Here is a 23,923-nt window from a genome sequence, read left to right on the forward strand (position 1 = left end):
GACACACGCTGGCTCGTGCCCCCCTGCGCCCGCTCAATACAAGTAGCGTAACGGCGCTGCGCCCGCTGCAATACAAGCAGCGTAACGGCGCTTCGTCTCCCAGAGACCGTCGCTGACATCGCGACAAAACGGGTCATTCTGCTGGACCGTCGTAGCTCTTCATGGCTGAAAACGATCCCAGTCATCCCAAAGGAGAGCCTGGTTTCGTCCCCCCGCAGGTTCGCAGCAAAACTTCCGCTGGCATCGGCGTCTCAGATGTGCTCACAAAGAGCTTTCACCCTCGCCTGCTTTGCGAAGCGCTGCTTACCCGGATAGCGGAATGGGGAACCCGTCTGCGGGCGTCCCCTCCGTGCCGCTCTGCGGCTCGTCCGCTTTTTCGTCCCCTTCGCCCGCCGTCCGTAAAGACGCCGCCGCGGGCGAGTGGGGCACGGGATAGCGCGTCAGCTACCACGTTCGTTCTCCCCTGTAGATACTGCACCGAAAAGTCGAAATGCTGTACCAAGAGAGAATGGCGCGCCAGCCGGCTCGCAAGTTCAAGGAGCCGCATCAGCCAACTGAGCGCGCTGTCGGTCCGGTTTCCAGAGGGAGCCCGGCCGACGCCTCGCCGTTCCCCGAACAGAAATGACTGCAAGCGGGGTACGGGTGCTGTTGTGCGGAGATGCCGGCAGCGGCGGCGTCGCGCACATTGCTTCCGCAACGGCGTAAAGCTGAAACAGCGGAGGCATATGGTCAACGGTCGCACCGTAGGGTGGTCCGAAGAACCATGTTCGTGTTTCAGTGCCTTTGCCGAGTTCCGCGCAGGGGGCGGCACTCGGCAAATCGTCAAGGCGACCGGCTCAGCCGATGTGCTGTCCAACGACTCATGGAGCCAGGGACAATTCACGTTGGGCGCCAGTTGTGGTTTCTACGTGGTCATAGGCCACCAACCACCGCGGGTTCGAGCGTCGCGCGAGCCGAAGCCCCGATCAGCCATCACCGCGCGCGCACTGAAACACTGCAGCGCGCACTCAACCTCCAAAGGAAGGAGAGCACTTCGCTGCAAGGACACCAACCTCCAAGTTCACAAAGGAGACGTTTATTGAAACGCCATCCTCCAGCGGCACACACACACACACACACACGCACACACATACACATATTTACAAACGCACATACGCACACACATATTTACAAACGCACATACACGCACGTACGCACACACATACACATATATACAAACGCACATACACACACATACGCAGTCACCATGTCAAGGGAGCGCGCGAGGAGCTATAGCTCCCCTGCGCGCACGAAGTGACACGGAGTGCGCGCCGCAAGCACGCAAGGGCGTGCTGTGATCTCTCTCTCGCAGTAACCAAAGGGTTCCTTTGAGAGAGATTGGGCAACCACCGCAAGGTACGCCTGTCGCGGATCGTTGGATCACGATCGACAGGCTCGAGCTTCGCTCTCAGGTAAGACCCGGAGCAGACGAACTCGAGTACACACTGGTCTGCGCGGACAAAGGCCGGCAGACAAGAACAGTAGCGTACGCACCTTGCGATGTCTCGGAGGGGTCTCTCTCTGGGCTCCGCTCGGACAGTCGCGCGAGCGCGGCTGTCGAAGCGGTGCCGTGTTCCCGCCAAAAGGCGCCAATGAGAACAGTCACTGGGACGCCAGGGCGGAGCTGTGGCCCGAACGACAGTGACAAGTCGCTCGAGCCCCTCTCCGCCGCCTCAGGCGGGAGAAAGGGAACGGGGAGAACAACTGGGAAGCGGGCGGGCGGCCGCGCAAAGGGCAGCCGCAGCAAGCCCGAATCTCACAAACTCTCTTGATTAGCCTCCATGTTTCAGCCCCATAGGTGAGTACAGGCAAGATGCAACTGTTGTATACTTTCCTCTTGAGCGATACCGGTAAGCTGCTAGTCATAATCTGCGAGTTCTTGCCAAATGCGCTCCATCCCAATCTTATTCTTCTTGATATTTCCTTTTCATGGTCCAGATCTGCGGTTACTATCTGTCCTAAGTAGACATATTCGCCTACTATTTCCAGTATTTCGCTACCTAATGTAAACTGCTGTTCCTTCCCGAGGCTGTTGAACATTACCTTAGTCTTCTGCATATTGATTTTCAAGCCTACCTTCCTACTTTTTCTGTCTAGGTCATCAATCATTATTTGCAATTCATCCCCCGAGTTGCTTACCAAGGCAATGTCATCAGCAAATCGCAGATTACTGAGCTATTCTCCATCTACCCTTATCCCTAACTGCTCCCATTCCAAGTCTCTGAATACTTCCTCTAAACAAGCTGTGAATAGTACTGGGGAGATTGTGTCTCCTTCCCTAACACCTTTCTTTATGGGAATTTTGTTACTTTCTTTATGCAGAACTATGGTTGCTGTGCAGCCACTATATATATCTTCCAGCACTTTCACGTACGGCTCGTCTACCCCCTGATTTCGCAATGCCTGCATCACCGCCGAGGTTTCAACTGAATCAAATGCTTTTTTGTAATCAATGAATGCTATGTATAAGGGCTGGTTATATTCCGAGCATTTTTCTATCACCTGGTTGATGATATGGATATGATCGATAGTAGAGTACCATTTCCGAAAACCTGCTTTATCCTTTGCTTGAATGCAGTCTAAGGTTGTCCTGATTCTATTAGCGATACCTTAGCAAATACCTTATACGTAACAGACAGTAAGCTGATTGGTCTGTAATTTTTAAGGTCCTTAGAGTCCCCTTTCTTGTGAATGAGGATAATGTTTGCATTCTTCCATGGTTCCGGTACCGTCGATGACACCAGGCACTGCATATACAGGGTGGCCAGTTTTTCTAGCACAATATCCCCCCCGTCCTTTAGCAAATCTGTAGTTTTCTGATCCTCTCCAGCTGATTTCCCCCTTTTCATAGTTTCTAGTGCTTTCTTGATCTCGTCCTTCGTCACTGGTGGAACATCTGACTGTTTTTCCCTATCGCCAATCTCATTACGGTCCTGACTACTTTGGCTACTGTAGAGATCTGTATAGAACTCCTCGGCTACTTTGACTATCTTTTTCATATTAGTGATGACGTTGCCCGCCTTGTCCCTTATCGCATACATCTGGTTTTTGCCTATGCCCAATTTCTTCTTTACCGCTTTAAGGCTTCCCCCGTTCTTTACAGCATGCTCAATTTTCTCCATGTTATACTTCCTTATATCGGCCACCTTGCGCTTATTGATTAGCTTTGATATCTCGGCCAATTCGATCTGGTCTGTTGGATTGGAAGCTTTCATACTCTGCCGTTTCTTAATCAAATCTTTCGTCTCCTTAGACAGCTTAAAGGTACCCTCTCTAACTATCCTACCGCCTACTTCTACCGCGCACTCAGTAATGATATCTCTGCAATTAGTGTTCATTGCTTCTAGGCTAATGTCGTCATCATCAGTTAGAGCTGAATACCTATTCTTTAGCGAGATCCTGAACTCTTCTGCCCTCCCCCTCACCGCTAATTCGTTGATGGGTTTCTTTCTTACTAATCTATTGCGTTCCTTCTTCAGATTTAGGCTAATTCGGGACCTCTCCATCCTGTGGTCACTACATCGAACTTTCCCGATTACCTCTACATCCTGCACAATGGCGGGGGTTGAACACATTATGAAATCGATTTCATTTTTAGTCTCTCCGTTAGGACTTTTCCATGTCCATTTCCGGTTCTTCCGTTTGCTGAAGGAGGTATTCATGATTCGTAAGTTATTGCGCTCTGCAAACTCAACTACTAACTCCCCCCTGTTATTCCTAGAACCAATGCCATAGTCACCTACTGCCTTGTCTCCTGCCTGTTTTCTCCCTACCTTGGCATTGAAGTCGCCCATTAGTACAGCATACTGCGTCTTCCCTTTTCGCGTTGCCGATTCTACATCTTCATAGAAGCTTTCAACTTCCTGGTCATCATAACTACATGTAGGTGCATAGGCCTGTACAACCTTCAGTTTATACCGCTTATTAAGCCTAATTACAATGCCTGCAACCCTCTCATTAATACTATAGAATTCTTCTATATTACCCGCTAATACTTATTGACAAGGAAACCTACCCCTAGTTGTCGCCTCTCTGGTATCTTTCCAGAGATAGAGGGGTTTTATCCGAAAACGGCAACAGGTTTTTGCTTTTAAAAGGGCCCGCGCTGAGGCGCTGCCGTCGTCGTCTATGGAAGCCTCCGCCAGCGTCCGCTGCCTCAGCCGATAGTGTGGAGGCTTCGCGCTCCGCTGTGTTTCAGCTGTGCCTTCCATATGAGCCACTTTTTGCGCTGATAGAAAATATGTCTTTGTAGGAAGTATATTGCGCTTCTTGCTGTTGCGTGTGAAATGGCACCACGCCGTTCGAACCACTGTTTTGCGCCTGGATGCAAAACGGGCTACGGTCACGTGAAAGGTGTGCCAAAGCCGTCCTTGTTCAGCGTGCCCAAGGATCAAGCATTTCGAAAACTCTGGGAAAAGAACCTACACCGAGCGGACAAGCCCCTCGAAGACATAAGCGCCGTTTGCGAGCTACACTTTGAGCCACGCTACATAATTCGCGATTATGTGCACATCATTGACGGCAAGGAAGTGCGAATCCCACGTGGGAAGCCACTACTTAGCACTGACGCTGTTCCGACTATACTCCCGAATCTACCTGCTTATCTGACGAAGACAGCAGTGAAAGAGAGGCCTCCTCGGAAAAGAAAGTCCAAGGGTTGTGCGTCGCCGGGGAAGCGCAGACCGTGCCCCAAAAGTGACTGGACCGTGCCGTGCACAAGCGCTGCAACGATTGCAGAGAAATGTACTGCAGCTTCGAGAGAGGCAAGCACTGAGCCGGAAGCCGGTGAAGAATTTTCTGTCCCAGTATGTCCGCAGGATGAGCAGGAATCCATGGCATTACCCAAGCAAAAAAAAGTGTGTGGCAAAAGGTAGGGCCGACCTTTCTCGCCGACCAAAAAGTGGCCGGCCGACCTTCGGCACCCGAATGAGGGCCGGCGTCGGGGATTGACACTGACCTAACGTCGGCCGATTTTCGGCAATCGACTACGGCCCGACCTTTTGGCCCGACGTGACCGACCACCTGCCGCACGTGGGCCTGCCGTCTGCCAGCGTTACTGAATGGTCGGCCGCTCGTCTGCCCTAGCATTCTGCTGACGAAAGACCGTATGTCGGCCGGTTGCTTCCTGACGCCGGTTAGTGGCCGGCATCGCCCCTCGTGCAGATATCATGTCATGCATTTAATATATCGTGGCCCATGCATATATAACGGGGTAGCACATGCAAATGCATCAAGAAAAGCAGTAGCTTTTCTGATGCCATGAAGAAACAAAAGCTGCAGTATTTGGTGAAAAATTTATTTGTGAACAGCGTTCAGAAAAAGCTCGCAATTTGCTTTTTAATAAGCGTGGTTATATGACTGCGCGTGTGCCGCATATGGAAGATGGGCTTGAGGCTTGGTCTCCTTCTTTTGGCAGCCTGTCGATCACTTGATGTCTGCGACTGGTCGGATCTGCGGCAGGTTCCATCTTGGTCAGCTGTACGAAGACAAATGATTTAATTAAATATTTCCTTTTCGCCTAGACTTTTACATTGCAGGCAAATATAGGGTGGAAAGGTAGAAAAAATAATGTCTGCTCACTGCCACCAACTGCACTATCACATCAATATATTTTATGCGCTTGACTTCATGCGACCCTACTGAAAACGCATTAGCGCAAAGCCGCAATAGGTAATCAGGATCCGTGAATCCGCGAGAAAGGCGCGATCACTTCGTTTTGCTGGAGTCATGATGTTGCAATTTGAAACCGTAGCGCACTCAAACCTTATCCTCCCGAAGCGCGTTCTTAAATGCTAATGCTGCAATTTAATAATTCTAGCAAAACCAAGTGTCCGCACTTGTCATAGAGCGCGTATGAGGGATTCCAACGCGGCTGAACAAACAGTTTCCGCGATATTTACATGAAATCTACAATAAGTTTATTCCGTAGAATACAGCTTAAGTTTCTCAAACTAGATGGAACTTTTACAGCAAAAGCGACCGGATATTCAACGATAAGTCATCTGATTTATTTTCATTATTTAACAACCGAGCATTATTTTAAAAATTGTCTCATCAGCCAAGACGGCTATTTAGACAGCCCAACTCTTAGAAGCTTATAGAACCCGTTGTAAATTTTTAAAGCTTGAAACAAGTTAGCTGAACACCTCATGAGCATGTAAGCACCAGGAAATAATCCGCACGATGAAAATACAGCTGCTTGCCCAGAAAGCAAGCGCACAGAACAAAATCAATGTGAAACGGCTCAGATCTGTGTGCATCACATATATAATTCCGAAATCCACAAAATGAACGCACTGGCTCACTTACCTTGCCAGCATACCGCATCACTCAATCATCAATTTTCCCGTATAGACATCATTGCAGCAGTAAAAAATAATAATAATAATAATAATAATAAACACGGCATAAATCTTGTACTCAGTCCTGGCACGAGCTTGCTTGGCAGCAGCGATGATGCTTGTACAGCTTCTGATCGCTCCTATGGCGAGGGGTGCTGCAATATTTATATCAGTGATAGCATTTGACATTTAACTGGGTAGCATGCGTCCCATCGAAGTGAGTCGGATAATCGAATTTTCCGAACAAAATCAGCGCTAATACCTGTCCGGTAAGTGCACCGCCATAAAGAACTGAAAGGCCGGCGTTTTAGTGTAGAGGAGACCAAGGATTTCGGGCTTCGGCGAAACGAGCTTCCACTGTCGAAGCCAGTTTCCAGATCAGCTGATATCGCCTCCCTGCACGATCAGCGCAAGGCGCGCACACCAATTACAAAATATGCATTTACAGTAACAAGATGCGCATAAGTCCCAAAACAATACATAATTAGTTGGAGTACATTATCGTACAGAAGAAAATCAGCGCTAATTTGACTTACCTGATGGGTATACATGTCAGTGCATGCACTTCGATATGAAGAAGTGAAAGACGGGCGTTTTGGGGCAGAGGAGATCGGACCTCGTATTGCACCGAAAAGAGCTAATTCCACTGCCGCAGCATCGTTTCCAAGTCGGCTCAGCACGTCTTCCTGCGCAATCAGAGCAAAATGCGCACACATCGATTATAAAAAAAAATGTACGTAGTAACAAGATGCGCACATATATACGCGCTCCAGAAACAGTTGCAGTATATTGTTGTATCGAACAAAATATGTGATAATTGGACTTACCTGATCGGTATAGTGAGTGTCCCTCCATATTAAAAGGCGAGCATTTTGGGGCAGGAGATACCCAAGGACCCAGACTGCAGCAAAATGAGCCAATTCTGCCACCGCAGCCAGCCGCAGCCTTGTTTCCAAACGGCTCAGCAAGTCTTCCTGCGCGATCAGCGCCCACACCAATTATATATATATATATATATATATATATATATATATGAAGGAAAGAAGCCAGCAGTCGGCGAGGCCAAGGAAAGCGTTGGGGATAGTATGTTTATGTCATTTTTTTTAATGTTTACTTCGATAACCACAGAAATTAGTAATGTAATCTGTTTAGGGGAAAGATAGACACAAAGTAGAAGAAAAAAAAACAACGTGCCGATGGTGGGATCCGAACCCACGACCTCCGAATAACGCGTCCGGTGCTCTACCAACTGAGCTACATCGGCCGCTGTCCCCCCTGCTACTTTCTTGGGTATTTATGTTGTCTGTATACGAACCTTGAGAGTGTTCACCAGCGCCGCCCTCAGCCATAGCGGCGGACGTGGGACGTCCTTTGTTACCGCCAGCGTCACGGACGTCCTTTGTTACCGCCAGCGTCACGTTCTACGTGACGCTGGCGGTAACAAAGGACGTCCCACGTCCGCCGCTATGGCTGAGGGCGGCGCTGGTGAACACTCTCAAGGTTCGTATACAGACAACATAAATACCCAAGAAAGTAGCAGGGGGGACAGCGGCCGATGTAGCTCAGTTGGTAGAGCACCGGACGCGTTATTCGGAGGTCGTGGGTTCGGATCCCACCATCGGCACGTTGTTTTTTTTTCTTCTACTTTGTGTCTAATTATCTTTCCCCTAAACAGATTACATTACTAATTTCTGTGGTTATCGAAGTAAACATTAAAAAAAATGACATAAACATACTATCCCCAACGCTTTCCTTGGCCTCGCCGACTGCTGGCTTCTTTCCTTCATGTATTATAACGAGCACTCTCATTTCCCCTTGATTATATATATATATATATATATATATATATATATATATATATATATATATATATATGAAGAAAGATGCAAGGAGTATATAACAAGACGAACATATCCTCCAAAACAATACATTATTATGTTCAGTATAATATTGAATCTAGCAAAAAGCTTCTCTGATCAAGACCGAAAGATCATGTACTTACGCATGTTTTGGTGAACTTCGGCACGAAGAATCTGTACAGAGCAGCTGCAATCATCAGCTGCATATATGGGCTGTTCTTTTCAAACGCTGACTGCTGCAGGAGGTTGAGACAGATTGAATTTGCGCGAAATAAAAGCGGACGATAAAATTAGGCAGTAGGCATCGCGCCCACACGGAGGCTGGCCGTCGACTGAGTGGCGCCGCGCATCTTGGCTCGCGCGGGATGTGTTTTCCCGCCATTTGGACACGTGACCTCAAGAAGGGAGGAGGGGGGGGGGGAGAAGCTGCAAAAGCAGCGAGAATCTCCCTGTGTGCGGTGCATGCAATTCTTTTTTTGTTGTTGTTGTTGTTGTTTTTGTCTTCGCCGCTATTTCTCTCTGCTTCGGCATTCCTGTCGCCCCCCGCGGTAGGGTGCCTCGATGCCTTTCGCCTCCCCGTGGTTCTTTCCGCTTTGCCGCAGGGAGAAGAGATGGACCGATGGCGGGCAGCGGGTCCCGCGCAGCGAGAAGCAGTTTTCTTTCTTCTTCACGCCCCCTCCCCCCCCCCCCCTTTCTCCCTCGTCGTTCAAGAAGCGTCGAGGTAGTTTTCTTTTCTTTTCTTTTTTCTACGGCTTCTGTAGAGCCCTCGTCTTGATACCAGCGGCTGTAACTCTTTGCATGAAAAAAATATGGCTTGGAGTGAATGTATGTAATGTTCTTTTAACCGAATATCTTCCACATAAACCAAGTGTGGGGCAGTAGAACACCTGCAGCTTCATTTAGCCAAAATAGCAAGACCTAGCTACGTATATAGTGTTCAGCAACTTTATCGGAACCGTCTTGGAAAATTTTCCAAGACAGTTAAGTTGCAGAACAAGGTATATTATGAGTGCTTTTGCAGAGATTACATAGTCCATGCGGATTTATACTTCCCATGGCAGTACGTGGGTTATTTAGAGCCCCTCGGGCTGTCATATTAATCACAAGCCACATTTCCGTTTTCGCGTTTGGTTTCCATCATAATGCGGCTTCTGCAGCTCGACTAAAGCCTGTGACCTCGAGCTCAAGCTGGTAAATACCGACTGAACCACATAGTAAAAGCTGCAAGTTTCTGACAAAATATATTTTGTCCATTTGTTCTAGGGGTGCATGAAAATCAGTAGAAGGTCGCAGGGCAAAGTGCACCGGATCCGGATGAAAGCTCATAAAAGCTCACCGCCTCTTTTCTTGACCCCGTACGAAATGTAAATCACGGAGGCTGCGAAACGAATTTAATGGCGTTTAGGATTGATAGGTTTCGAGGGCACTGGCGAAAGTAATTGACGGTTAACATATAAACCTTAAAGGCACGTGATGTCTTCGGTTTACCGTGGGTTTGCTTAGGGTTATGTTATAGGTTAACTTTATGATGAGGTTGTTTAAATTCAGAGGTTACCATTGAACCATAAAAAAATGGACAATTACATTCGTAGGTTCATACCAGTTACCGCGCAAATCTTAGGCACTTAATACTAAGTATCCTTGAAACAGACAATCAGCGCCTACCAGTTCACAAATTCAAGCATAAGTTCATGACAACTCGCGATCAACTACAGAGTGTACAATCCCCGCCGCTGCTCAATTAGCGCGCGGTTAAAGCTTTATTTCAAAATATGTATAAATAACAGTTAATTTCACCTTCTGTTGCGCAATGTATAATTCTATCAGCAGGCTCAAATGATATGTGTCAATATATATTGTGGGATTCGGGCTTGCTGCGGCTGCCCTTTGCGCGGCCGCCGCCCGCTTCCCAGTTGTTCTCCTCGTTCCCTTTCTCCCGCCTGAGGCGGCGGAGAGGGGCTCGGACGACTTGTCACTGTCGTTCGGGCCACAGCTCCGCCCTGGCGTCCCAGTGGCTGTTCTCATTGGCGCCTTTTGGCGGGAACACGGCACCGCTTCGAGGGCCGCGCTCGCGCGACCCTCCGAGCGGGGCCCAGGGAGAGACTCCTCCGAGACATCGCAAGGTGCGTACGCTACTGTTCTTGTCTGCCGGCCTTTGTCCGCGCAGACCAGTGTGTACTCGAGTTCGTCTGCTCCGGGTCGTACCTGAGAGCGCAACTCGAGCCTGTCGATCGTGATCCAACGATCCGCGACAGGCGTACCTTGCGGTGGTTGCCCACTTTCTCTCAAAGGAACCCTCTGGTCACTGCGAGAGAGAGATCACAGCACGCCCTTGCGTGCTTTCGGCGCACTCCGTGTCACTTGTGCGTTTTGTATATTTTGTATGTGTGTGCGTGTGTGTGTGTGTGTGTGTGTGTGTATGTGCCGCTGGAGGATGGCGTTTCAATAAACGTCTCCTTCGTGAACTTGGGGGTTGGTGTCCTTGCAGCGAAGTGCTCTCCTCCCGGTGGAGGTTGAATGAGCGCTGCGGTGTTTCAGTGCGCGCGCGGTGACGGCTGATCGGAGCTTCGGCTCGCGCGACGCTCGAACCCGCGGTGGTTGGTGGCCTATGTCCACGTAGAAACCACAACTGGCGCCCAACGTGAATTGGCCTGGCTCTTTGAGTTGGACTGCATATCGGCCGAGCCGGTCGCCTTGACGATCAAGCTCTTGCACCATGTCTGCCGCCCCATGCGGGGCCCACGGCAGCGAATCTGAAACGCGATATATGTCGGCTCCTTACGCAGTCGTAGCGTCTTTTGATCCGCTGGATGCTGTTCCTCTGAACAACCAAACACAGTGGCTGGCCGCCGGCCCCATTGGGCTATACGGCAATGCCGCGAGTAACGTTGATCACTCGGCTCCCATTGGAGCTTTCTCCGGACCACCCTGTGGTGGGACCGCTACACAGATACCTCCGCTGTATCAGTTTTCAGCCCATGGCGGAAGCAGTTCGCGCGATGCCGTCGCTACCGGCAGCTACGCGCAACAGCAGCCGTGCCCCGCTAGCAGTCAGTTTTGCTCGGTGAACGGTGAGGCGTCGGCCGGACTCCCTGCGGAGACCGCGCCGCTCATCGAACTGGAGGATCGTTTGCCTTCTTTGTTCATGCAACCCGCCCAAACCTCCTCTGAGGGAAGGACGCAGGCGCTGCTCACAAGCGCTGCCCAGATGATTCAGTCGCTAACAGGGGCGGTTGAGGCGCTTTCGGCCGCGCCGAAGTTGTCTCACCCCGCGGTCATGTTGCCCATGCCGACGTACCGCGGCTATGATGATCCTATCAGTGCCCGGGATTTCATTGATTCCCTCGCCCGTTACCAGAGAGCTATGGGTTTCCCTGATGAGGTTGTGCTTGCACGCATCATCCCCGCAGCGCTGACTGACACGGCAGCTAGGTGGTACCGGCTTTCCGACCACCGAGCAGCGACTGTCGAGGAGTTCCGTGCAGCATTCATGCGCGAATTCCTGCCCGCTGACTATGAGCGTAGGATGCGGCGAGAGCTGGAGCTCCGCACACAGGCCCCGGACGAATCGCTCCAGGAGTTTGTGCGGGCGATGGAAGACCTTTTCTCAATCGCTGAGCCAACAGCCTCGAACGAGGAACGCGTCGAAAGAGTGATCAGGCAGGCACATCCGACTTTTTCGGCATACCTGCGCGGCGGCCGATTCCGAGATCTAGAGGAGCTGGCCGCCGAGGCAAAGCGCATTCAAGGCGACATCCTCGCCGCGCGTGCCTATCGCCCGCCATCGCCGGCAAGCGAGGCCCTTGAGCCACGCTGCGCATGGAGAGGGGCCAGGACCCTTCCTCACCGGTGTGAACCCGCACAAACTGCCTTTGCAGCTGTTGGCGGGCGAAACGACGCTTGGGGCTGAGCGAAAGAGCTCTGAATCCTTACTCGTACGGAAGACGAGCAGCCTGCGCTGCACAGTTTTCTTACTCGCGTGCCGAAGGACGCCATGCGACCCAAAGCACAGCGGAGGGAGAAGCTCGCAAAAACCGGCCCTTGTTCGGTGGGGCAGCGAGCGGACCCAGGCAGGGAGACGCGCCTTTGTCACGCGGCCAAGCTCGCGGGGGTGTGCGTTGTTTCCGTTGCCAAGAGAGGGGACACTTAGCAAGAGAATGCCCCGTAGCCAGGCCTTCTGCGAGGCAGGAAAACGGCGACGGGGGTCGGTTGTAAAGAGACAGCCGGCCCAAGCTTTGCTAATTCCCTCTGCGTACAGGGTAAGCTGCCTCGGTGGTGCGCCCGCGCCGTTTATTTCGGTCACCCTTGCTGGCCGCGAATTTCCGGCGTTACTGGATACAGGAGCCAGCGCCTCCTTTTTCAGTGAACAGGTGTTGTCCCACTTGCAAAAGCACTCTGTGCGCTTGCGGGACTGCCGTTCGACATTTAACCTCGCGAAAGGCGTGGCCCATTCGGCTGGCGCCGCGAGGCTGACTGTCAGATGGGGAGAGCGAGCGAGACGCACGCGTTTCATTCATCTCCCTGGGCTCAGTGTGCCCATGATTCTCGGAAGGGACTTTCTCCAGAAAACCGGGATCGTGGTGGACATTGCGAATGGCGGCTATTGCGAAGGACCGTTTTCCCAGCTGAAGCCGTTCATTAGCCCCCCCGGCGTCGGTATCTGCCTGTGCAGTCGAGACGTTCGGAGAGTGCCACGCTCAGCGATCGGGGCCCTGCCTTTGTGTCGAGCGTTATGCCGTTCACACCCCCATGTGGGAGCGAGCGGCGCGGTACGACGACGCACCCCATCCACTGGCCGCCTCTGCGGTGACTTTGGATGAGACACAGAAGGCTCGGTTGACAGCACTTTTGCGTCAGTACGAGGAGCTCTTCACCGATCAACCTGGCTGTACCACTTTAGTGAGCCACGCGATCAACACCGGAGAAGCGCTTCCGTTGAAGTGCAATCCCAGACCCGTCAGCCTTGCGAAAAGGCAGGTGATTGATGGGTTGTTGGATGAGATGCTATCGTCGGACATTATCCGTCACTCGTCCAGCGCCTGAGCGTCTCCGGTGGTGTTGGTGCCCAAAAAGGATGGCAGCCACCGCTTGTGTGTGGATTATCGCCGTCTGAATGCGCTGACTCGCAAGGATGCCTATCCGCTCCCAACGATCAGATCAATCGTAGGAAGCCTAGGCAGTGCGCGGTATTTTACCACGCTAGATGCCTCCAAAGGTTACCTACAGGTCCAGATGGATGACATTGACCGGCCTAAGACCGCGTTCACGTGCCACAGAGGGCTGTTTGAGTTCACTCGCATGCCCTTTGGCCTCTGCAATGGTCCTGCGACTTTTCAGAGGCTGATGGACCGCGTCCTAGGCGAAGCGAAATGGTCCCATGCCATGTGCTACCTGGACGACATCGTGATTTATTCACGAACCTTTGATGAGCACTTAAGCCACATTGCCGACGTGCTCGAGAGGGTACGGGCTGCCGGGATGACTTTGAATCCTGCAAAAGCCCAAATAGCGCGAACCCGAGTTCAGTTGCTTGGGTTTACGCTGGGCGAAGGCTCCATTGAGCCGGATCAGGAAAAACTTCGAGCCATACTCGAGTTTCCTGTGCCCAAGGACGTACGCGGCCTGCGCCGTTTTCTGGGAATGACAAATTTTTATAGGTCATTTATCCCGTCCTGTGCCCGCGTGCAGGCGCCCTTGACCAAGCTCTTGGGAAAGACTGCTGCGTGGCGATGGGGGCCTGAGCAAGAGCAATCCTTTCGCCGCCTGTCTAGTGCCATCGCAGAAACAGCGCAGCTCAGGCTACCCGACCTGACCAGACAGTTCGTAGTCCAGACTGACGCGAGCGATCTGGGATTAGGAGCCGTTCTCCTAGAGGAATTCGATGGCGTGCTGCAACCTCTTGCCTTTGCAAGTCGTTCTTTGCTGCCCGCGGAAAGGAATTATTCCGTTACCGAGAAGGAATGCCTCGCCATCGTGTTTGCACTGCGCAAGTTTGACGTCTACCTTGATGGAACGCATTTCGTGGTGCAGACAGACCACAGCGCGCTCAGCTGGCTGATGCGGCTCAGGGAGCCTGCGGGACGGCTGGCGCGCTGGGCTCTCCTGATACAGCATTACGACTTCTCGGTGCAGTATCGCAAGGGGAGCACGAACGTGGTAGCTGACGCGCTATCCCGTGCCCCACTCGCCAGCGGTGCCTTTGCGCCGGCAAGCGGAGAGGGCGAAACAGCGGACGAGCCGCAGAGCGGCAGGAGGGGGACGCCCGCAAACGGGCCTACCCATTCCGCCACCCAGGCAAGCAGCACTTCGCGAAGCGGGCGACGGGGGAGGCTCTTTGTGAGCACCCCAGATGCGCCGAGGCTAGCGAGCGAAGTTTTGGCGGCTAACATGCGCGGGGACGAAAACAGGCTCCCCTCTGGGATGACTGGAATCCTGTTCAGCCGTAAAGAGCTACTGACGGCCCAGCAAAATGACTCCTTTTGTCGCGAGGTTAGCGACGGTCTCAGGGAGACGGAGCGCCGTGACGCTACTTGTACTGTAGCGGGCGCAGCGGGGCAAGAGCCAGCGTGTGTCGCGGCGAGCCCCGGGGATTCATATCTGCTGGACCATGACGGGCTTCTGCTGAAGTACATAGCCACAGATGATGAGTCCATTGACCCATTTAAAGTGGTTATCCCCAAAAGTCTGAGAGGCGCTCTGTTGCGATTCTCTCACGACGAGCCACTTGCCGGTCACCTGAGTGGCTCCAAAGTTTTCACAAAACTGAGTCAATCGGTGACGTGGCCCGGCATGAAGCGCGACATTTTCCGCTATTGCCGTTCCTGCCATGTCTGTCAAACGGTGAAGTCAAGGGGTGGCAAGCCACCGGGCATGATGAAATCAATTGACAGTGTGCGTCCGTGGCAGATGGCCACCTGCGATTTGATGGGGCCTTTCCCCAGAAGCAAGCAGGGGTTCATTTACCTAATGGTAGTCGTTGATCATTTTTCCAAGTGGGTCGAGTTGTACCCCCTTCGGAAAGTGACAGCGCGAGCGGTGCTGGATAAACTCCAGAAAGTGTTCTGTCGCTTCGGCTTTCCGGAACGGCTGATCACGGACAATGCGTCCTACTTCACGGCTCGGGTGTTCGGTAATACCTGCCATTCCCTCGGAATCGAGCACTACACCACTTCACCCTACCATCCCCAGTCTAATCTGACCGAGCGGATCAACAGAACGCTCAAACCAATGCTTACGGCCTTTGCCGAGTGTCAAAAAGACTGGGCAGACCATTTGAGTGAGTTCGCGTTCGCCATTCGAACAGCTGAGAATCGCTCAACTGGTTTCTCTCCCGCCTTCCTCAATTTCGGAAGGGAGCTGGCGAATCCGATGTCAGGCGTCGTTCAGAGCCAGCAGCTCGAGGATGAGAAGGCGCGAGCAGACTGCTCTGCTTATGCGTCAACGCTTCGGGACCGGCTGTGTCGGGCTCTCAGCAGAGCAAGACAGAGTTTGGCGACGGCCAGAGCCCAGCAGAAGGTTCAGTACGACCGCAAGCACCGCAGCCTGACATTTCAGGTGGGCGATCTTGTCCTGAAGCGCAACCACGCTCTTAGTGACGCGAGCAAGGGGTTCTCAGCCGCGCTTGCTCCTAAGTGGCTTGGTCCGTACCGAGTGGTCAAAGTCTGGTCGCCACTCGCCTACCTGCTGGAGTATTCCTCTACGGGGAAAACCAGCCGTGCCCACATCGCAGACCTGAAGGCCTATGTGTCGCGGTCTGACGAGCTTGCGTCGGTGCCCATTGTCACCACAGGCAAGCGACGAGGCACACCCGATGCGGCGGAACGCAAGCGTGCCCCGCACCGGTACAATCTGAGGCGACGGTCACCTGTGTGATTTAATGCCGGACGGCGGACTTTTTCCGCACCCGATGGCATATCGCCTCACCGAGTGAGCTTTCTCGTCGGACCCTACCCGGAAACAACGTCGGCCGTCCCCTTTCTGTCCCGCTTAGTTCCAGCCTCTGTGCGTTATTGTGTTATCGAATTTTGTCTCTCCTAGCATCTTTGTTTTGTGTTGTTTATTTGATTCCGTTCTCGCTTCACCTATTGTACAGTGAGTGCTTTCTTTTGCAGAGCGCGTCTTTTCTCCTCTTTCCTTTTGAACACGCGACGGTGGCTCATTAAGCATGCCCGTCGCGCGGCTGTGTTCGGTGCGTGTAGAGGGGTAGTTGGGGGACAAGCAGCGTGGACCATGCCCCTTCCCCTTCACCCAAGACCGCCGAGGCTGCGAAGGTGCTCGGGACAGGTTGCCGCTGAAGCTCGGCGTAACACTTTGTGTGGTGTGTGCGTTGCTGTTGGTGAGCGTGCCCGGGAGCGGAGGCGACGACGTTGCGGCGTGTGTGTTTGCCGGCGTGTGCTGAGCGCGGTGGAAAGAAAGCCCGCGTGTGCTGAGCGGAAAAAAAAAAACGTCCCGCGCGGTCACCACATGTGCGTCTTGGATGGCCGCCGAGAAGTTTCCTGGGCCCCCTTCCGCGTGTTCACTGTTCCCGCACCGACTGCGATCGGAGATCGTCTGCAGCCAGCAGCTGCCAACTGGCCACCCAGAAGTCGACGAGCGGTGAGTCACCGGTTACCGCCGGCTCTCTCTGCTGCACCGACGAACTGTGTCGAACTTTGGAACTTTGCCGCTGACACTTTCGTATTTACTTCGTATTCGAAACTTTACATATTATTCTTCAGGTCATTTTATCCTTTTTTTTGTTTTGCTTTTTGTGTGTGCCTTGTTGGTGTTTGTCTTTCTTGAGTGTCTGTGTTTCGAGATCTTTTTGGCTGGAGCTGAAGCGTAGTTGACTTGTTGCGTGAGGATAGCATTCTTTTCTTCATGCTGGGGACCTGCCGCTTGCTTTCGCTGATGGGTAGGAGGGCAATTAAGGAGAGGAGGATGTGGGATTCGGGCTTGCTGCGGCTGCCCTTTGCGCGGCCGCCGCCCGCTTCCCAGATGTTCTCCTCGTTCCCTTTCTCCCGCCTGAGGCGGCGGAGAGGGGCTCGGACGACTTGTCACTGTCGTTCGGGCCACAGCTCCGCCCTGGCGTCCCAGTGGCTGTTCTCATTGGCGCCTTTTGGCGGGAACACGGCACCGCTTCGAGGGCCGCGCTCGCGCGACCCTCCGAGCGGGGCCCAGGGAGAGACTCCTCCGAGACATCGCAAGGTGCGTACGCTACTGTTCTTGTCTGCCGGCCTTTGTCCGCGCAGACCAGTGTGTACTCGAGTTCGTCTGCTCCGGGTCGTACCTGAGAGCGCAACTCGAGCCTGTCGATCGTGATCTAACGATCCGCGACAGGCGTACCTTGCGGTGGTTGCCCACTTTCTCTCAAAGGAACCCTCTGGTCACTGCGAGAGATCACAGCACGCCCTTGCGTGCTTGCGGCGCACTCCGTGTCATTTGTGCGTTTTGTATATTTTGTATGTGTGTGCGTGTGTGTGTGTGTGTGTGTGTGTGTGTGTGTGTGTGTGTGTGTGTGTGTGTGTGTGTGTGTGTGTGTGTGTGTGTGTGTGTGTGTGTGTGTGTGTGTGTGTGTGTGTGTGTGTGTGTGTGTGTGTGTGTGTGTGTGTGTGTGTGTGTGTGTGTGTGTGTGTGTGTGTGTGTGTGTGTGTGTGTGTGTGTGTGTGTGTGTGTGTGTGTGTGTGTGTGTGTGTGTGTGTGTGTGTGTGTGTGTGTGTGTGTGTGTGTGTGTGTGTGTGTGTGTGTGTGTGTGTGTGTGTGTGTGTGTGTGTGTGTGTGTGTGTGCCGCTGGAGGATGGCGTTTCAATAAACGTCTCCTTCGTGAACTTGGAGGTTGGTGTCCTTGCAGCGAAGTGATCTCCTCCCGGTGGAGGTTGAATGCGCGCTGCGGTGTTTCAGTGCGCGCGCGGTGACGGCTGATCGGAGCTTCGGCTCGCGCGACGATCGAACCCGCGGTGGTTGGTGGCCTATGTCCACGTAGAAACCACAATATCATGCACGCGGTATAATTCAATGTTGCATAAAAATATCTGTTTCAATGATACGAATTTTCCACTTTTCTCCTGCTAAGCCGACTGCCTTATGGAACGTAGAGGGGAAACCTGCTGTATTGCAGGAGACTTTACTTTTATATGCAAAATGTTATTTAATGATATATTATAGCAGCAGTGAATACGCGGCTGTGGAAAAGGGGATTCGAGGAACTTTATATATATTCTGGCATTTCATACCATATTTCTGCGTGTGAGGCTGACGTTGAAGAATTTAACACAATGTAGACCGCCACTGGTGTAGGAGCCGATCGATCCTCGACATGTTGCGCGGGATTCTCAAAACGCAATCCCTTTGAATTTTCTTAAAAGAACCAAAGGTTACTTCTTGCACAATGCTTGTGTTCGCAGCAAGTTACGTTCGACAGGCGAATCGTCCGGGCGATCGGCTCTTTGCGTGCCACTCATTTTTATTTGGAAACTATCAGGACCACAATTGTGTTCTGGATAAAGACAGTCGGCCTCGGCATATTGATATATCAGGAATAAAGCTTTCCTTGTGTTAACTGAGGCGGGCAAATATTTGTCCCAAGCTGTTCCATTTACCCTCATGTCGGCAATATACCCGAGTTTCGTCCATCGAGAGTGCAGCATATATGTATATATGCGAAGCGTTACAGCTCATTTGGTCCAAAAGCCACCTCGCTAACCCGGTTTTCGCTTGAGTATCGTCGAGTTTTGTCTGAAATATTCGGAATGTGGTAGTAAATATGGAGATGCGGTCCAGGTTCCCACCGGGATCTGTGACAGATGCTGCGCCTTTACTTTCCTATAACCAATTTACAATTAACTGCGGTTGTCCACCGAAATAGAGAGATAGAGAGAAGAATGAGAAGGCGTTGTATCCCGTCGAATGTTAAGGGGAAGCTTGAGCATCCCCCTAACTTTTATTTCCTTCTTTCAATTATTATTAACTATTCCATCGTACCACTGTGTAAGGTCGTGGAATAATTTACTCTGTGCGACTGCAGACGTGCGTAAGTGCGTGCGTGCGTACGTGCATGCGTCTCAATAGTCACACTAGGGATAGACTATTAACTCAATAATCTCGGACATCTTGTTCATCCTAAAGTTATAGCTAATTAACGTATGCGCGAAACTTCTGATAAAGCCTAGTGCACACAGGTGCCAACTTTCCCACATCTGTGTTCCTTGATTGTTTATTGATCCAGCCTCCCAATGATACGACCCTGCATGGCTTAGCACGTGTTTTCTTGTGTATTCCTCTTGCAAAGTCAATCTACTTTGATTATATTTTCACTATAGCTAGGTGGTGTCGCCTATTTGGGTTCCGCCTTGTCTTCATTATGTCCTTTGTTGTGCGCTATTAGGTATCCGAGTTAGTGGATCACATAGGTTACGTTGGGCGGCCTTAACTTTTATACTGGCTTGGAAGTAGAAGGCAGATGTTTGTAGTGCATGGTCAGGGGAAACAGGCGCACGTGTTCGCATAATTAGAGGAGATGTTTGTAGAAGGAGCATGGATAGCCATAGCAGTATCTAATCTCTGCGAAGCGCTCTGCTATTCTGCGCCCCTATACATATGTGCCAAAGGTATGCGAAGTGGGAGACGCCTGTTGCACCCAATCTCCCGCATGTTGTAAGAGATTTTCGGTGGCGTACTGAGTGTGGCGTATTCGATCCCCACCAATTTAAACAGGCTTTACAGCTGGCATATTGATCCGCACTGTATCAACTTTGGTCAGGTCGAGTCTCACACACGTGTCCTTAAGGACTGCGTCGCAGCTTGTACATTCCGCTGCCTAGCGCCATGAGCTTTTTCATCGCACAGTGGAAAGCCGCGCGAAGCGTTCGAACAACGTGTAGTGAAGTCCGTGGGATTGATCATTTGGCAGAATAGGAACGCGGTCGATCGTATTCTTTCGGTGACCACGTTGTCTACTGTTCCCCATGCTAGTGCGTCTCACCGAGATATAGCCAGCTGTTAGTTCTTGGAGAGCAAAGCTTTATCCGGAGGTTGTTGACGCGGCACATCCAACTCAGGAAGGTCACATGTACATCGAAATGATTTGAACTCGGTTCTTGTCTTGAAAGACGCAAGCCTGCGGCTCACGCGTATATGTGTGAGCACTAAGGATCGAGCATTCGACTGTCTGGAAATTTGTTAGGTGGTCTGAGCCCCCGAGGGAGTCCTGTTGCAGCTGCGCATTATTGATATACAACGTGTAACCAGAAACTCACTGCATTATATATTTCTTGCCGCTACCTTATATGTTCGGTACTGTTTGCTGTTTTACTGAAACATTATTTATTGTGCCAGTGTGCTTTGCTATTTCCATGTTTATCAATAAGATTTCTTTGGTTCCCTGCTATGTAAATGGTTGAAGTTGACGCCTATGACGTCATGATCGTTTCTACTCTCTTATCCCGGTACTTTTCAAGCAGAAGTCTTAAGTTTCTGGACCTATGCAGCATTCCTTCCATATGCAGGGCTATTCTACAAGCGATCTCTCGGCTTAGTACGTACGACAGATAATTCGCTTTAATCACTTCCGATACATGTTCACGCCTTAAAAACTATAAGTTCTCCATAGTATTAGTCTGCAAGCCACAACAAAAACCCGAAATTGCGGCAGCTGCTTCAGAAAAGAATTCTTTTCAATTAGCTTCTTTTACTGCGCGTACCTCGTGTAGCTCTCAATAAATATTCCTAATTTTTAATCACTCAGTATAAGATAGGGGTCTCAAACTCATATTGATATGCAGGATGCATTGAGAAAATATGTCTCTCGCGGACCAGGAGTGGACAGTAACAAGCAAGAAAATATGGAAGCCATAATTCAAAACAATCTGTAAAACAAAAGCGAAATACTAATAAAATAAATAAAAATCAACTGTTTCGTTCCTATGAAACCAAACTCCCATTATTTAAGCTAAAAGAAAAAAAGGAAAAAAAAACAGAAAAAGCGGAGCATCTTCGATTTTTTGTGTCCAAACGCGCCGGAGGAGCGCGTTACTTCAGGATGGCTTGGCGGAGTTACTGAAAGGATACAGCGGTTGAAAACTACTACAGTCACTTGTCTTGACAATATATAAATGCGAATGAAAAAGAGGTCTGGTTGTCTCCAGCGCTGGATATTGAAGGTAACAAAGTTGACTGTCTTGTAATTTTAACTAATAACGCGCAACTTTGGAAAACGCGCTTACATTTCCAACATTTCGTTCGCACGTACAGCGTCCTCGCGCGCTCGAGATCGTCTCTTGGTCGCGCTCTACACTTCTGCAATGAACTTGAAAGCACGCACGCACCCACGAGCACAAGCTGCCGAGTCTTCCTAGAACTGTTGACAAGAAGCGGGGGAGGAGAGGGGGGTAGTTTCCGGTCCATTGTAGAATCGGACCGCTCGCTGCGAAAATGCGCCCCTCCGACTTCCGAAAAAAGAATGAAAAGAGCCGCCCGTCCCACCCCGGCAGGTCGTAAAAGAGGATGAATGGGCCACACGCAAAGAAACAAAACCAAATGACAAGGACGCTGGCCCGTTTTCTCGCGGCTCTTAGCTTTACCAGACTGTTTTGAGAAAAAAAAGTATGTGATTAATAACCTGGACAATAATCATTTTCCTTCGGTTTTTTTTCTTCATGTATTTGATCGTAAGACAACTTTGTTCGAAAAGAGCTCCTTCAAAAATAGTATACAAATACCACAAAACTGCATGCTCTCTTCAAAGTCGGCGTGTACACATCTCTTCGCTCGCCCAGTCAGGAACGCTCGCCACCAACTTTCGAGCTGCGGGGGTGTCACAGTTGTCCCGCCCTTCCCACCATTTCCCCCCTCTTTTCCGCCCTTCCTTCGAAACGTCCGAGCGCGAGGTCGGTTTGTTTCGTCCGGGTCTCCCTCCGTGTACGCATTTCTCTTCCGCTGCGAAGTAGTGTTTTTAGAATTTGTCTCTTTGCTTGCCTGCCGGAGCGTTCGCCGCGGCCAAGGCTTGCCAGTGCCCTACGCATAATTTCTGCCCCCGTGTGCTTTTTCTCTTCTGTCCGCTTCTTTTATTTTACACAATAGCCTTCTCCTCCCTTACAATGCGAAGTTGCGTCTGCTCAAGTGCCCTGCCATATAGCGGACAAATTTCAGTCAGTGATACGGGCTAAATGGAGTGCACGGGAGCTTGTGCGCCAAAATATAACTGATGTTACATCACCTACAGCTGCACTTCGTAATAAGCAAACAGTATAATGACATGATCTACAAATGAAATCGCGGTCACCTTGTGGCTTGCTGTTTATCAGAACTCGGTAAATAATTTTACTAACAGCTATAAGGTTCACTAAAAATGTGAGCGACAAGTTAAACAAACAATAGCATTAATTAATGTAACAAAACATTTACACTAAATAGCATGTATCATTTTGTTCCATACTAAGCGCAAATTACATAACATCGCGAAGAACCAAAGCCAAGTACTAGGCAAATTTTAAAAAAAAAAGTAGCAGTCGTGCTCTTCATAACTTTTTTTCAATGTACCGCCTCAACAGTCGGGCCGACGCAGTGCGCGGCATTTAGTCTGCCCGAAAAGTCGGGCCAAAGCCCGCTGCGAACTACTTGCCGTAATGGCTGGCGGCCACCTCCGGTCCGACCGCTTGCCGTGGTTTACTAGCCGACTAAGTAGGCTGCCGACCATTTTGCGAACGTCGGCCACACGTAAATGGTCGGCCAAGGATGCTTGGGTATTTACCAGTCTTCAGGTACCATCGAGGCAGTGGACGAAGCACAGCTTCCCTGGTCACGGCGGTGTCGTGTACTGCACGTCAGAGTTGACATCGAGAAACGAAGTGCGCTCCGAAAAAGTATTAATGTTCTTTCAGTCACACGTGCAAAGTTACTACAAAGTGTTCGTGAGAGGAATCCTGCTTAAAGAAAGCACGCTGAAAACAAGAGCGGAAGCAGAAGACGAAAGCAGCTGACTCCGTGTGTGTGTGCTCTGGAGCGATGCGAAGTGAAGATTATGAAGAACGATTTTTTACAAAGAACCTTAAATCTGACGTGATGGCACTTGAGCAAACGTACTTCAGCAGCAATTGCCTGGGCCAGGTCGCCGAAAGAGGTAATTATGATGTATACTTTTTGACTAGTTTGACAATTCATTTGATGCTGTCATAACTGATTTTTTTTCTTTTTTTTTACCCTGCGGGAACGTAATTCATTGCACCTTTCTTGCAGGTATGCAGTGTGTGTCTTGCCGCTATCTGAAACGAGCACTGCAGACCAGACGATGCAGAGTCAAAAGAACGGATAGAAAGAGCTGCCGATATCTTGTGCAGAAACTGCGAGCTGCATCCAAAAGGAGCAAGAGGCTATTTGATCGCCTGGGAGATGTAAAAAATCAGCTCGCAAAAATGCGAGAAAAAAATGCTGCCATACAAGAAGAAGTTTTGGAAGTACATATTGCAAAACTACCACCCAGACAGCAGGAAGCTGTTCGACAGTGCTTTGCAGCTTCAAAAGTGAAGCCCAATGGATTGCGTTATACCAAAATGTGGGTTTAAGATTGCTTGATAATGAAAATGAAAAGTCCATGAGCACCTTCGCAGCAATAACATCCTGCCATGCAAATCAACCCTCAAGCGCTATGTGTCAGCATATCGGACTGGGTTTGGCTTCAGTGACAAAGTTTTGAAGCAACTGAAGGCGAAA

At 50.8% G+C, this 23,923-nt stretch overlaps 2 pseudogenes; both read left to right on the plus strand.

The window, feature by feature from the left end:
• Positions 1-4,325: 4,325 nt before the first annotated feature.
• Positions 4,326-23,598, plus strand: LOC146171989 (uncharacterized; annotated as a pseudogene).
• LOC146171990 (uncharacterized) lies at positions 11,406-12,606 on the plus strand (annotated as a pseudogene).
• Positions 23,599-23,923: the final 325 nt, after the last annotated feature.

Source organism: Amblyomma maculatum, unplaced genomic scaffold (genome assembly GCF_055883805.1).
Source record: "Amblyomma maculatum isolate TAMU_Amacu unplaced genomic scaffold, ASM5588380v1 scaffold_15, whole genome shotgun sequence".
NCBI lineage: Eukaryota > Metazoa > Arthropoda > Arachnida > Ixodida > Ixodidae > Amblyomma > Amblyomma maculatum.